We start from the raw sequence: 15,112 nt of genomic DNA on the forward strand, positions 1-15,112 counted from the left end.
GTATATTAAAAACACTGCTCGAACACAATCATTTCAGTGATTGTATAGTTGTCAATTGGTGTGTCTATGAATTTTGTCAGTGTTTACAGTCTGTATCCACAAAAATGCTTGCAAAGTATTGTTCCACACTCAGTAGGAAGGAAAAGCCACATAATTAAATCTGCAGTTAGAAACATAAAGGCTGAAAGACTGGAATGGGATTGTTTACAAATAAAGCGACAATTATGTGGTTTTATATTCACTAAAGATCAATGTTATAAAATGTAATACTTGCAAAACAAAATATCTTAGGGCTCTAGGGAAATTAGGATGAATTAAAATACACTTTGAAATGATTCGAAGAGCTAAATAGCCTCCTTCTGTCCTGTATGAGACTTAGGTTTAGGTCCAACTGAAATAAGCCTTAGTACCACTTGGTTGAGCTTTTGCTCCAAATCATATTCAGTTCTAATTAGATGCACTGTTAAAGATTTCAATGATCTCTCCAGTAATCTTTATTAAAATGCTAAAGCACTAATTTATTATGGTCCATACATTCAGGAGCGAAGCTTACTGAGAAAACCTTTCAAGATGTCTTTTTTGTAGAAGCCACATGATTCTGCTTTCCTGCAGACCAGCCACTTTCTATTGCAACCTGGTACTTTCTGTGAAAATGTTTTTTCTCAGAACATATGATTACTTCTTGTTAGCTGGGAATTTTATTTTGAATTGAGTTTTCTTGAATGTTGTTTTAAGCTATAGCTACCAAACTGACAACAGTAACTTTGTATCAAAGGAAGAAAACATTTTCAGACATGGCAGACCTCATCAGTACTTTCTCCTCAACCACAGTGTTACAAAGAACATAGAACATTACAGTGCAGTACAGGCCCTTTGGCCATCGATGTTGAGAATATTTTCCGAGGCAGCTTAATCAGCAGCTTCTTTTGCGATATGCCTGACTGACAAGGTGCAGCATCACAACTTGAGGGCACATAGATCACTTGAAAGCCACATATTTATCTTCCTCCCATAAGCATTTTCGAATATGAGAAATGAAGGAAGCATCAGATAATTCTGTAGTGGTTTTGACTGGGAGATTCCATTGGTAACCTTCACTTTCTCAGTGCTACTCTTCATAATGATTCACATTTAGAAGGTAGAAAAGTTCCTCAAGGAAAGCACGTAACACACCAGACTATACTGACTAAAAACTGACTTAGGGAAATTCAGCAGGTCTAGCAGCATCAGTGTGAATGTTTCAAGTTTAATATGAGTCTTCTTCAGAGGTATACTGAGATTGTTTACAGCTTTTAGTCAGAGCCAACTTGACACTGTGGTCTTGGCATCAGGACAGGCATCAGGTGCAGCACTCAGGAGTTAAAGCAGCAGCTTACATCCCCTAGGAATCATGCCAGATGGGTTTTTGACACACCCCCTCCTTTAATTTATGGGCAAAGCATTAGACTGTGCCAAATACTGATTTATGCAAGTAAGATGCAAAGCTAAAATACAATAGAAATGCATGTTTATTTATCACATCATCCAAAATACAATGAATTTTGTTGCCCAAGAACTTTAGTAATTACATAGTGCTGCCATTCTCATAGATTAAAATATCTACTATACATTTTGAGCACCCTCTTCACAACACTTCAGTGACTTGCTATCTTGGAAAAGACCTTTGGAAAATCTTGCCTCTGTATGGCACAATCATCCTGTGTTTAATGCTCAGCTGGTTAGATATCCATGTTACCTGGTAAAAGCAGAATATTTTAAAAGTTAAATCTTAAATAAATATCCAATCTTTGACTGCACCTTGAAATTTAAGTTGGTTACATTTGACAATTTTTAATGAATCATTTTTTTAAGGATGGAACTTCAGCAATGTTATTCATTCACTTTGATTTAACCTTCAATCAGCTGGCATATAGAGTCGTAGAGTCATAGAGATGGAAACAGATCCTTCGGTCCAACTCGTTCATAACAACTAGATATTCCAACCTAATCTAGTCCCACCTGCCAGCACCTAGCCCATATCCCTCCAAACCCTTCCTATTCATATACTCATCCAGATGACTTTTAAATGTAGCAATTGTACTAGCCTCCACCACTTCCTCTGGCAGCTCATTCCATACACGTACCACCCTCTGCGTGAAACATTTGCCCCTTAGGTCTCTTTTATATCTTTCCCCTCTCACCCTAAACCTTTGCTCTCTAGTTCTGGACATCCTTTAAAGAATTGTAAGATTTAAAAATATTAACCTATCAGACAGTATAAAATCCTCATGAATCTATTACCGATTAATTTGCTACGTTTGTCTCAGTGTTGATCTGATACAACTGCTACAGTAGCAAGAAGCATGATTATGACCAGAAAGAAAACTTAATACTCGGCAATAAAAAAAAATCAACTGACCAAACTATCATAGTTCACCAAATAGCTCTCTAAAAACACAAAGGAAACTGAATCTATGATAGTCCAGACTTCGGTGATCAACACATACTGACTGGAATTTCTAATTCTGCATTCACCGTCTTCTTCATTTTTCTTACCCTCAGCTGTACATCTCTTTTTTCAATTTCTTAATTTACACAGTAACAACTGTTTCTTTGGGTTTTCAAATCTTTGAGTGGAAAGTGCCCTGTAAGTGTGAGCACAGACTCATACCCCTCTCCCAATTTTCAACAAGAAAGTTTATATTGGTATGCACTAACTGAATTTGTGTTGCTAAATATACAAGATTTAGGTAATTGGTGCCCCATTGTAAGTGTTACATAATGCTTGCACTTCTTTGTAATTTCCTTGTAGGTTTGTTCATTCCCCCTATTTGGTGGTCTGTAGATTACACTGAACGAGGTAATTGCACCGTTCTTGGTCCTTAGCTCCAGCCAAATCAATTTTTTTTCCTGTAACACTCTGAGACATCCTCATTATCTAGTACCATTATGTACTATTAAACCAAATCCACCACTCGGCTTCCTTTTCTTCCTTTCCTAAACATCCTTTAAGGAGGAAGGTTTAATGCCCAAATCTGTTTTTCCTTCAGCCAGATCTCTCTTGTCGCCGCAGCATCATTAATCCAAATGACAATCTTACCCACCACTCTTATTATACTTCATATATTTAGATACATGCAGTGTAATCCTGATTTAGAAAATTTCACTCTTTTACTCCAACCCAGATATTTCTTTTTATTCACTTGTCGGATGTGGGCATCACTGGTTGGCCAGTATTTATTTCCTAGTTGCCCTTGGGAAAGTGATGTTGAGCTTCCTTCTTGAACTGCTACAGTCCATGTGCTTTAAGTTGACACACAAAGCCCTTAGGAAAAGAACTCCAGGATTTTGATCCAGCAACAATGAAGGAATGGTGATATATTTCCAAGTCAGGATGGTGAGAGGCTGGGAGGGGACTTGCAAGTGGTGGTGTTCCCATGTATCTGCTGCCCTTGTCGTTCTCAATGGAAGTGGTCATGGGTTTGGAAGGTGCTGTCTAAGGATCTTTGATGCATCTTGTAGACAGTAACAGTCATGCACACTGAGGTTCTGCTTGATAGCACTGTTGATGACATCATCCATCAATTTACTGACGGGGCGGTAATTGGCTGGGTGCATTTGTCCTGCATTTTTTTGTAAAGGACATACTTGGGCAATTTTCCATATTTTTGAGTAGATGCTAATATTGTAACTGTACTGGAAGAGCTTAGCTAAGGGTGTGGCAAGTTCTGGAGGACATGTCTGCAGTACTATTATCAGGATGTTGTCAGGTCCCATAGCCTTTGCAGTATTCAGTGCCTCCAAGTGTTTCCTGCTATCACATGAATTGGCTGAAGACTGGTATCTGTGATACTGGAGACTGTTGGAGGAGGCCAAGATGGATCATCCATTTAGCTCTCAGATTAGATTACTTACAGTATGGAAACAGGCCCTTCGGCCCAACAAGTCCACACTGCCCCGCCGAAGCGCAACCCACCCATACCCCTACATCTACCCCTTACCTAACACTACGGGCAATTTAGCATGGCCAATTCACCTGACCTGCACATCTTTGGACTGTGGGAGGAAACCGGAGCACCCGGAGGAAACCCACGCAGACACGGGGAGAATGTGCAAACTCCACACAGTCAGTCGCCTGAGGCGGGAATTGAACCCGGGTCTCTGGCGCTGTGAGGCAGCAGTGCTAACCACAGAGCCACCGTGCCGCCCATAACTTCTGGTTGAAATTTGTGGAAAATGCTTCAGCCTTATCATTTGACTGCTGCATTGGGCTCTTCCTTCATTTAGAATGGGAATATTTATGGAGCCTCTTCCTCCAGTGAATTGTTCAATTGTCCAGAAACATTCATGACCAGATGTGTCAGGGCTGCAGAGCTTAGATCTGTCTATCACTTGTTGCTTATGTTGTTTGGCACACAAGCAGTCCTGTCTGGTAGCTTCACCAGGTCGACACCTCATTTTTTGATATGCCTAGTGCTGCTCCTGGTATTTCCTACTGCACTTGCCATTAAACCAGGGTTGATCTCTTGACTTGATGGTCATGGTTGAATGTGGGATATGTTGGGCCATGTTGGCAGATTATGCTGGATTACAATTCTGCTGCTGTTGATGGCCCATAGTGCCTCATGTATGTCTGTTCCCCAACTAACAAATCCCTTATCATTACTAATCTCCATTTCCATTTCTTCCCTCTTGTACAGCTGGCCCACTTACGGTGCCATGGTCTGGGGACTTGCTGCGCTCCTCTGAGGAACCATCATCCTAACCATGGAAAGGCAATTCTTGAGAGGGCCTTTCGGGGTGCTTGCCACACCACCAGCCTGGTTCTTCTGGACTGTCCAGTAATCAGCATTTGCTGCATGTCCTTAATGTACTGTGTGACAACCTCTCTGATGCTAACCACATAATTGTCAACCTCAAAAATGCACCACCTGCCTCCAGCCACCACAAAATTTCCAAAATTCTAAAATAGCTTTCCACACATTGACTCCATCTATACTTCCCACTCCCTTGGGAAAGCAACCAACATAATCAAAGACCCTTCCCAATTTGGTTATACTCTTTTTCCATCCTCTTCCATCAAGTAGAAGATATAAAAGTTTGAATGCACGTACAGATTCAAGAACAGCTTCTCCCTCCGCTGTTATCAGACTTTTGAAAGGATTTCTCAAATGTTAATTCTGATCTCTCTCTCTTCACAATCTCTGTGGCTGTAACACTGTATTCTGCACTCTGTTCTGCGACTGTGATGCACTTTGTATGATACAATCTGCCTGTACAGCATGCAAAACAACACTTTTCACTGTATCTTGGTACATGTGACAACAATAAATCAATCAACCAAAATCCAGAGCTCAGATTTCCACAGCCACTGACACTTTGTGCACTTGTGTTCATCTGTGTCATGTGAACAGTCTACATTCTGTACATGCCACAGAATAGACATTCTACATGACTGCCCTGCCATCACTTAAGCTAACTTTTCTACTACTAACTAGAAACTGAAAATTAAACATTTTTATTTCAAATTCAGCCTTCTGATTCAGCTTTGAATTGCTGGTCTCCTGGAGACTGACAAAGATAAATAAATGAAAATAAAATAAAATAAAACAATAAAGCAGTTTCCTCCTTTCTTCAACAAACTCCTTTACTCATCGAACTAGTTGTAATTCCATTCTGTCCTGCTGCACTCACTAAAAATATCAAATTTTTTATTCGTTTTCAGTTTGAAGTAATTGTCAAATGCTTTAAGAACTTCTTCAACATTATGACTTGTATGTTTTGGCAATTTATTACCTCAATTGTTGGTCCTATTAAATACAACAGTGTAGTTCCTTACACAGCTTGGGATTTAATATTCAAGTTTGAAGCAGTTCTGTATCTTAACTGATTTATCCAAGATTTACAACCCAGTGTATTATTTGTCCCTTGTCTGATACTAAATCTTGCAGGTATTACTTCTCCTGCCACATTTTCCTGGTGTAATTGTTTATTCTTCTTACTTGAACTTTTAAATTCTGCAATACATCAATGCTGTTGTAATCTCTTTCCTTTCAAGAATTTTACTTTTGTAAGGAGCAAAGTTGTAATGTTTCCCTTAATGTAATTTAACACAATTAAAAGCTTTAAATTATTTACTGGGGGTTTCCCCATAACTTTTGTGCACCAACTGGAGATTTCCTGCCTTCTACAGACAAGATGGATGCTTTCTCATGAGCAAAATTGATGATTTCTGACCTTGCATGATTCAAAAGAAAGGATAAATCCATTTTATTGACTTCCCCAACTAAAACTTTATACCTACAGCCCCTACAGCCTTAGGAGAAAGTGAGGACTGCAGATGCTGGAGATCAGAGCTGAAAATGTGTTGCTGGAAAAGCACAGCAAGTCAGGCAGCATCCAAGGAACAGGAGAATTGACATTTCGGGCATGAGCCCTTCTTCAGGAATGAGGAAAGTGTGCCAAGCAGGCTAACCTAAAAGGTAGGGAGGAGGGACTTGGGGGAGGGGCGTTGGAAATGCGATAGGTGAAAGGAGGTTAAGTTGAGGGTGATAAGGTGAGGGTGATAGGCCGGAGTGGGGGTGGGAGTGGAGAGGTCAGGAAGAAGATTGCAGGTTAGGAAGGTGGTGCTGAGTTCGAGGGTTGGGACTGAGACAAGGTGGGGGGAGGGGAAATGAGGAAACTGGAGAAATCTGAGTTCATCCCTTGTGGTTGGAGGGTTCCTAGGCGGAAGATGAGGCGCTCTTCCTCCAGCCGTCGTGTTGCTATAGTCTGGCAATGGAGGAGTCCAAGGACCTGCATGTCCTTGGTGGAGTGGGAGGGGGAGTTGAAGTGTTGAGCCACAGGATGGTTGGATTGGTTGGTCCAGGTATCCCAGAGGTGTTCTCTGAAACGTTCCGCAAGTAGGCACCTGTCTCCCCAATACAGAGGAGGCGACATCGGGTGCAGTGGATGCAGTAAATGATGTGTGTGGAGGTGCAGGTGAATTTGTGGCGGATATGGAAGGATCCCTTGGGGCCTTTGAGGGAAGTAAGGGGGGAAGTGTGGGCGCAAGTTTTGCATTTCTTGCGGTTGCAATGGAAGGTGCCGGGAGTGGAGGTTGGGTTGGTGGGGGGTGTGGACCTGACGAAGGAGTCACAGAGGGAGTGGTCTTTTCGGAACGCTGATAGGGGAGGGGAGGGAAATATATCCCTGGTGGTGGGGTCCATTTGGAGGTGGCGGAAATGACGACGGATGATACGATGTATATGGAGGTTGGTGGGGTGGTAGGTGAGGACCAATGGGGTTCTGTCCTGGTGGCGGTAGGAGGGGCGGGGCTCAAGGGCGGAGGAGCGGGAAGTGGAGGAGATGCGGTGGCTCACTGATGTTGCCTAGTTTTGTGACGAAATGTCTGAAAACAAACCCTCCAGTTCAGCATGCAAACTTACCTCCAGAACCCCAACTTGAGCTACAAATCTTCCCAAAATTCATTAACCTATGTATTCTTTACTGTGGAGTAAAATGGAAACAACAATAGGTGGTTTCCATTTGTCTCAGTAAAAAAACGTACCTAAGGTCTGAAGAAAGCCAGTTTATTTTCCTTAAAACTGCAGTAGGCTTTTGCTATTAAGTAATAAGACAGGGACTTTATAATTTATGAACTCATTGCCTCCTGCAAACAAGCTTGAAACTATTTATTTTAATAAATAGTTAACTTTTATTCAGCACCAAAATTGTAGCTCCATGCTTTGGTAACTTAGGTCTAAAAGATTGTCGAATTAGGGCATTTTGCATTCATAATGGTGCAGTATAGTGGCTCAGTGATCAGCACTGTTGTCTCACAGTGCCAGGGACCCAAGTTCAATTCCAGCCTCAAGTGACTGTCTGTGTAAAGTTTGTACGTTCTTCTTGTGTCCACGTGGGTTTCTGCCAGGTGCTCTAATTTCCCCCCACAGTCCAAACATGTGGATTTGCCATCTTAAGTTGCTTAGGGACCTGCAGGTTAGGTGTGTTAGCCATGGGAAATTCAGGGTTGCAGCACTAGGATCTCAGATGGGTCTGTGTGAGATGCTCTTCTGAGGGTCAGTGTGGACTTATTGGGCCAAATGGCCTGCTTCCACACTGTAGGGATTTTTTCAAAAACATTCTGGAAAAATTAGGTTTTTGATGATTCCAGGAGGCTTTATTCCCGTGTGCAGCCCCAATGAAGCGAGGCACAGTCAATTTAACCTCTCTTATTACTCAAAGATTTATAAAAGAGGAATTTATTTTTTCCATTGGCAGTAAATCTTTATAGGCCTTAATAGAAAAACATAACTTAGAGGAATGAAATGTACACACAATTGATATTTGGCCTACATTGTAGATCCAACAGGATATGGTTGGGGCTCAGTGATTAGTATTGCTGCCTCAGTGTCAAGGACCCTCAGGCAACTGTCTGTGTGGAGTTTGCACTTTCTCCCTGCGTCTGTGTGGGTTTTGTCTCTGTGTCTAGTTTCCTCCCACAGTCCAAAGATATGCAGGTTGGGGGTTTTGCCACAGGAAATGTAGGGTTACAGGGATAGGATAGGGGGAGGGTCTGTGTGGTATGCTCTTTGGAGTGGACTCGATTGGCTGAATGGACTTCTTCCACACTAGGGATTCTATGATTGTTGTACTGTTAACTCCGATCTCTAACCTTTTGTGTAACAAATTCAGTTGGAGGACTAATTAATTTCTTAAGAGTATGTAACATTGATTATGTTGACATGCAAACACAGAAGGGTCTTTCCCTCCTTCTGCCTTCTTAAAATCAGCAGATTTGCCTACATAAGAAATAGGAGTAGGAGTAAACCATTTAGCTCCTCAAGACTCCTCCACAATTCTATACAGTCATTACTGATCTCCCCTGGACTGAATTCCCCTTTCGTGTCATCTCCTCATAGGCCTCACATCTGTTCTATTTTTAAAACAATTCATTTAGCTCTTCTTTAAATACTTTCTGAGGAGGAATTCCTTCAAATGTAAGTTTTAAATGAGTGTCCTCTTATTCTGTAACTATGTTCCTTAGATTTTGACATCCCCTACTAGTGAAAACATTTTCTCAAAATCTACCCTTCAAGCCACACTCAAAATTTGGTATATTTCAATAAGATCACCCTTCAGTCTTCAAAATGCTTATGAATAAAGACCCAGGTTGTTTAGCAGTCAACCCTTTCGTTCAGGAATCTGTCTATGGAATCTCTTTTGATCTGCCTCCAATGCCAATGTACTCTTTATTAAATATGAGGACCAAAACCACAAGGGTGGCAGCATCAACACGCTGTACCATTGTAACAAGACTTCCTTATTTTCAAACTCCCACCCCCTAGCAATGAAGGCAAAAATTCCACTTGCCGTCTGTTATGGACCAGGCCAGACTTCCTCAAATGTTCCAGGAGGGTAGCCCAGAGCCTAACTTTTATAGTTGTTTTAAGCAGCTGAAAAGTGTATGTACCAGGAGTACGCAACCACTCAGTTTTAAACAAAACAGAATTAATTTGTACACTAACAAAAAAGAACAGAATATAGAATATCATAACTTACCTGAAAACCCAAATGACTCTATCAAAATGTAATGATGCTGTTCTAAATACTTCCAACATCCCCACAAAAACCCCATTGGCAAAATAAGGGTAAAACCAAACACAGGTTCTTACAGGAGAGATGTCAGAGAGAGAGAGGATCAACATGGAGCTGTTTCTTTGACCAGCAGCCTAAAAAAAAACTGGCTAAAACCAAACCAAACCAAATCCTGAACTGGGTAAATTGGCCACTCCCCTTTCATTGTACAAGTGTTTTAAAAGAAAGACTTAATAGCATTCTCAAGTGGATAAACCCAGATATTTTGGAACCTCTGACATTGCGACCGCTCTTAAAAAAAATTCAAGGACAACATAACCTTGTTAAAGGAGCAGCATCATCACATATCTTAATTACTTTTAGCACCAGCATGCTAACATTTTGTGTTGCATGCACAAGAAAATCCAGGTCCCACTTTTTTGGGAACGTTTCTCAATTTATGTAGGAGACTGCTTTTTGATTCTTCCTATCAAATTCTATAATCTCACACTTTCCTACTTTAAACACTAAGTGCCAAGATTTTACCCACTTGCTCACTCTACCAATATCACCTTGCAGATTCCATGGTTCTCATCACACTATGCCCTCCCACCAATTTTGCACCATCAGCAAAATTTTGGTACATTATTTTTTCCTCTGAAAGAAAATATTCCCCCTAATCTGTCTTAAATGTGCAACCCCTATTCTGAGGTTATGTGGTCTTGTCCTAAGCTGTCCCACAAAGGTAAACGACCTATCAACATCCATTTTGGCAAGTTCCCTCACAATCTTGAATGTTTTTCTTCTAAATTATATTGAATACAGATCCAACCTACTCAGTTTCTCCTCATACCTCACTCCATATCTGGTATCAGCCTGGAGAACCTTCTCTGGACAGCCTCCAATTCCAGCATATCCTTCCTTGGATCAGTGGGCCAAAACTGTCCATAGTATCCCAGCCGTAGTCTGATTAGTGCCTTGCATAGTTTTAGCAAAGCATTCCTATTTTGATACTCTATTCCCTTTGAACTGCATTCATTCATTCAGGTAGTGAGTCTTAACCTTGGACTTTTTGCCATTGTTACTTAATCTGGTTCTAATTTCTGTTGCACTCATCTGCTCATTTTCTGCCACTTGCTGTCACACTTTAATTATTGTTCGTCTCTTCACTACTCTTTATCTCTGCTCTTTCATCTTTTTAACCTTCCTTACAATTTAAGGCACTGCCCCCCAATCCTCCTCCCCATCACCCCATCGCCCAACTATTTTAAATCTCTATCAACAACCCAGGTTACGTGATTTGCCAGGACACTGATATCAGATTGGTTCACATAGGATCCATCCCAATGGAACAGCTCTCCCTTTCACCAATGCTGTCACCAGTGCCCATGAATCAGAATCTATTTCTCTCTCATCATTTAATGAGCCACACAATTACCCCTCTATCCTTACTTACTTCACAACAGTTTGCACATGACTCAGGTAGTAATCAGACATTATTACCTTTGTGATTCTGCTTTTTCCATTTAGAACCAAGCTGCTCACAATCCCTCAACAGAATGTCTTCCTTAGTTCTACCTATGTCATTGCAACAATGAAATCCTACTCTTTCATTCCAAATTCCTCTCGAGCAGAGGAGAAATGTCTTTAACCATGGCACCAGTAAGGCAGCACAGCCGTTGGGACTCTGTCCTTGCTGCAAAGAACAGCATTTATTCCCCTAACCATGCTATTCCCTAATACTACTCTTTTCTTGCCCCCACTTGAATGGTGTTCTGTACAATCGGATTTTAGTCAGTTCGCTCCTCTTTCCTGTAATTTGCGCTCTTGTTCTAATTGGGAGCAAAAACCTCATACCAATGGATAAGAGAGCTGTGTAAGGTTTCTCCAAAGCTAAATTCTGGGTCCCAGACTGCTTCATTCATAGTCACATCCTCCCATCCCCAACCATGCACCCAATTCAATATAATTAATTTCAGCGATGTGACTGTCTCCTGAAACAATGAGCAGATAACACTTGCCCTCCCAGTTTCTATGTCCACAGCTTGTACTCCAGCTTTCTGACAAAATATCATTACATAAGCTCTTCAAAAAAAAGATACAGCACATCTATAGCAAGACAACCATCATCATATGATCAAGTGTCAAAAACACTGTCAGCAGATTTCAGCCTGCAGAACTGCAATCCAAGGAATAAAATAACCCTGTAAGTTGTCATAACAATGGATTGCAACTCCGAATTACTTACAGACATTGAAAGTTAAAGTACACTGCATGTTTTTTTAACACAAAAGTACATAAAACTAAAAGATGGCTGGGAATGTAAGTCCTGTAGCTTTCTGGGAGAATCCCTGTATGGATTACACAGTCCCAAGAGGAACCATTGAGTGTCATTAACTGAAGAGTATCATAGGAACTTTAAAGAGAGGTTAACCCATTTAAAAAGATGAAATATGATCTCCTGCAGGTTGTTTCACAGATTATAGATATGGTGAATGGAAAGAAGGGCAGTTCTGGACAAAGGCATTTTTTGTTTTATGTTTTTCAGTGACTCTCAAAAAGGTAGTTAAAACCAATTGTTTTGTCTCTCTGCTATAGTGCTGGCATGCAAGCATACTACGATGGACGGTACACATTTCACTGTACTAAAGTGTGCTGTGAAGCTGAAAACCTCCACTAGATAATTCTGCCTGTACAGGTAGAAATAAATACAATACATAGAACATTACAACACAGCATAGGGCCTTCTGGCCTCGATGTTGCGCCGACCTGTGGAACCAATCTGGAGGCTATCTAGCCTACACTATTCCATATTCATCCGTATGTTTATCCAATGACCATTAAAATGCCCTTAAAGTTGGTGAATCTACTACTGTTGCAGGCAGGGCATTCCACATTCCTACTACTCTGTGTAAAGAAACTACCTCTGACATCTGTCCTATATCTATCACCCCTCAATTTAAAGCTATGTCCTCTCATGCTAGCCATCATCATCCGAGGAAAAAGGCTCTCACTGTCCACCCTATCTAACTCTCTGATGATCTGATATGTCTCAACTAAATCACCTCTCAACCTTCTTCTCTCAAATGAAAACAGCCTCAATTCCCTCAGCCTTTCCTCATAAGGCCTTCCCTCCATACCAAGCAACATCCTAGTAAATCGCCTCTGAACCCTTTCCAAAGCTTCCACATCCTTCCTATAATGCGGCGACCAGAACTGTACACAATACTCCAAGTGCGGCCGCACCAGAATTTTGTACAGCTGCAACATGATTTAATCGCTCTGAAACTCAATCCCTCTACCAATCAAAGCTAACACATCTTATGCCTTCTTAACAAGCCTATCAACCTCGGTGGCAACTTTCAGGGATCTATATACATGGTCACGGAGATCTCTCTGCTCATTTTACCATCAACTCAGTACTCTATTCCTGTTGCTCCTTCCAAAGTAATCACCTCACACCTTTCCACATTAAACTCCATTTGCCACCTCTCAGCCCAACTCTGCAGTTTATCTATGTCCGTCTGTAACCTGCAACATCCTTTGGCACTGTCCACAACTCCACTAACCTTTGTGTCACCCGCAAATTCAATGTCCTCTTCCAGGTCATTTATAAAAATGACAAACAGCAGTGGACCCAAAACAGATCATTGCAGTACACCACTAGGAACGGAACTCCAGCATGAACATTTCCCATTAACCACCACCTTCCATCTCCTTTGAGCTAGCCAATTTCTAATCCAAACCGCTAAATCAATCTCAATGCCATGCCTCCGTATTTTGTGCAATAGTCTACCATGGGAAACCTTACTGAAATCTATATACACCATATCAACCGCTTTATCCTCATCCACCCATTTGGTCACCTTCTCAAAGAACTCAATAAGTTTTGTGAGGCACAACCTACCCTTCACAAAACTGTGCTGTCTATTCCTAATCAGCTTATTCCTTTCTAGATTATTATAAATCCTACCTCTTCTCACCTTTTTCAACACTTTACCCACAACCGAAGTAAGGCTCACTGGTCTATAGTTACCAGGGTTATCTCTACTCCCCTTCTTGTCTACTTCCCAGATTGTTTTCTGCTGAAAACAAATCAAGTCAGAAAAGCCACTGGTGAAGGAAACTGGACAAATTCCTTTCAGCTACGGCAGAACTAAGAATTTCCAAATAATTACTCAACTGCCAAAGTCAGTGCAACCAAAAGCATCCACCTTAATGGTGCCATACTTCACAATCTGTTCGTCACCGATAAGCCAAAGGCTGATTTGTTTTTATTTTCTTTTACTTATTAGACTTGCTTCCCATTTTTAAACTGTGTATATGTGCTGCGTCTTGTTATCTTAACTTGTGTTTTACTAGCTACTGAATTCACTCTCTCTTTAAATCAAAAAATCCTTGCTAAATTGGTTCCTTTGAAAATACATTTGAGCTGGCATAAGGTGCCAATGAGGGAAGGAATCCCCTATTAACCTTGCAACCAACAGAGGCAGAGGCTGAGTTCCAAAGGAGAGTCAGTTCATCTCCCTTCTTAAAGGACCATAAATGTATTTCGGTATCATAACAAATTGGAACCCTCAGTTATCGCTGCTCAGTAGAACTAGGAGTATGCATCATGTTAGTTGACTAAATAATTGAATTTGGATCCAAACATCTACACAAATGCTCATCCCTCCCAGCTCTGTAGTCTTCTGTAGCCCTCACAATCTTCTGTAATTCTGCCCTTTTGAACATCTGTGATCTCGATCACAGCACTTACCATTCTCAGTCATCTAGGCCTTAAGGAACACCTTTTCACTACCTCTCTGCCTCTCGATCTCACTTACCTCCTTTACGATACTCTTTAAAACTCTGATCATTTGTGGGCCATTGTCATTTCCAATACTTCTCTGAAGCAACTTAGTGTTAATGATCACATTGAAGGAGCTATATGTGCAGCTCTGTGGCTGTGTTATCATCACAGCTGTTTTCCAGTGCCAGGGACCTGGGTTTGATTCCAACTTTGGGCAACTGTCTGGGTGGAGTTTACATCTTCTCTCCATGGGTTCTCTCTACGTCTGCATGGTTTTCCTCTGGGTGCTCAGGTTTCCTCCCACAGTCCAAAGATGGCCATGTTAAATTGGTCTGTAGTGTCCATGGATATGCAGGATAGATGGATTAGCCATGATAAATATAGGGTTATGGGGTTAGGGTCAAGGGCTAGATTTGGTAGGATGCTCTTAAGGTCGGTGTAGACTCAAAAGGCCGCATGATCCCAATACTGATTGGAACCTCCTTATTGCAGATGGTCTGGATGGAGCTGACTTTGTCAGGTGTGTCCAGGAGGGATTCTGATTCAATATGTAGATAGGCTGACTAGGGGGAGGCCATATTGGATTTGGTGCTAGGCAATGAGCCAGGCCAGGTATCAGATCTCTCAGTGGGAGAACATATCATTGACAGTGACTACAACTTCCTCACCTATACCATAGCCATGGAGAGGGATAGCAGCAGACAGTATGGGAAGGCACTTAATTGGGGGAGGGGAAATTATACTGCTATTAGAGTATAAATTGCTGTGGAGAACAAAACACAC

The 15,112-nt window shown here is 41.4% G+C and overlaps 1 long non-coding RNA gene across 1 annotated transcript in view; it reads right to left on the reverse strand.

Moving 5' to 3' along the window:
- Nucleotides 1–1,490: 1,490 nt before the first annotated feature.
- Nucleotides 1,491–15,112, reverse strand: part of LOC148146716 (uncharacterized) — a 34,067-nt gene continuing 20,445 nt past the window's right edge. The window contains exon 2 of the long non-coding RNA XR_015760375.1: nt 1,491–1,735. This is a non-coding gene — a long non-coding RNA (uncharacterized LOC148146716). The remainder of the gene's footprint in view (nt 1,736–15,112) is intronic.

Source organism: Chiloscyllium plagiosum, unplaced genomic scaffold (assembly GCF_037043375.1).
Source record: "Chiloscyllium plagiosum isolate Xiang-an unplaced genomic scaffold, Cpla_swu_hap1 HiC_scaffold_19, whole genome shotgun sequence".
Classification (NCBI taxonomy): domain Eukaryota; kingdom Metazoa; phylum Chordata; class Chondrichthyes; order Orectolobiformes; family Hemiscylliidae; genus Chiloscyllium; species Chiloscyllium plagiosum.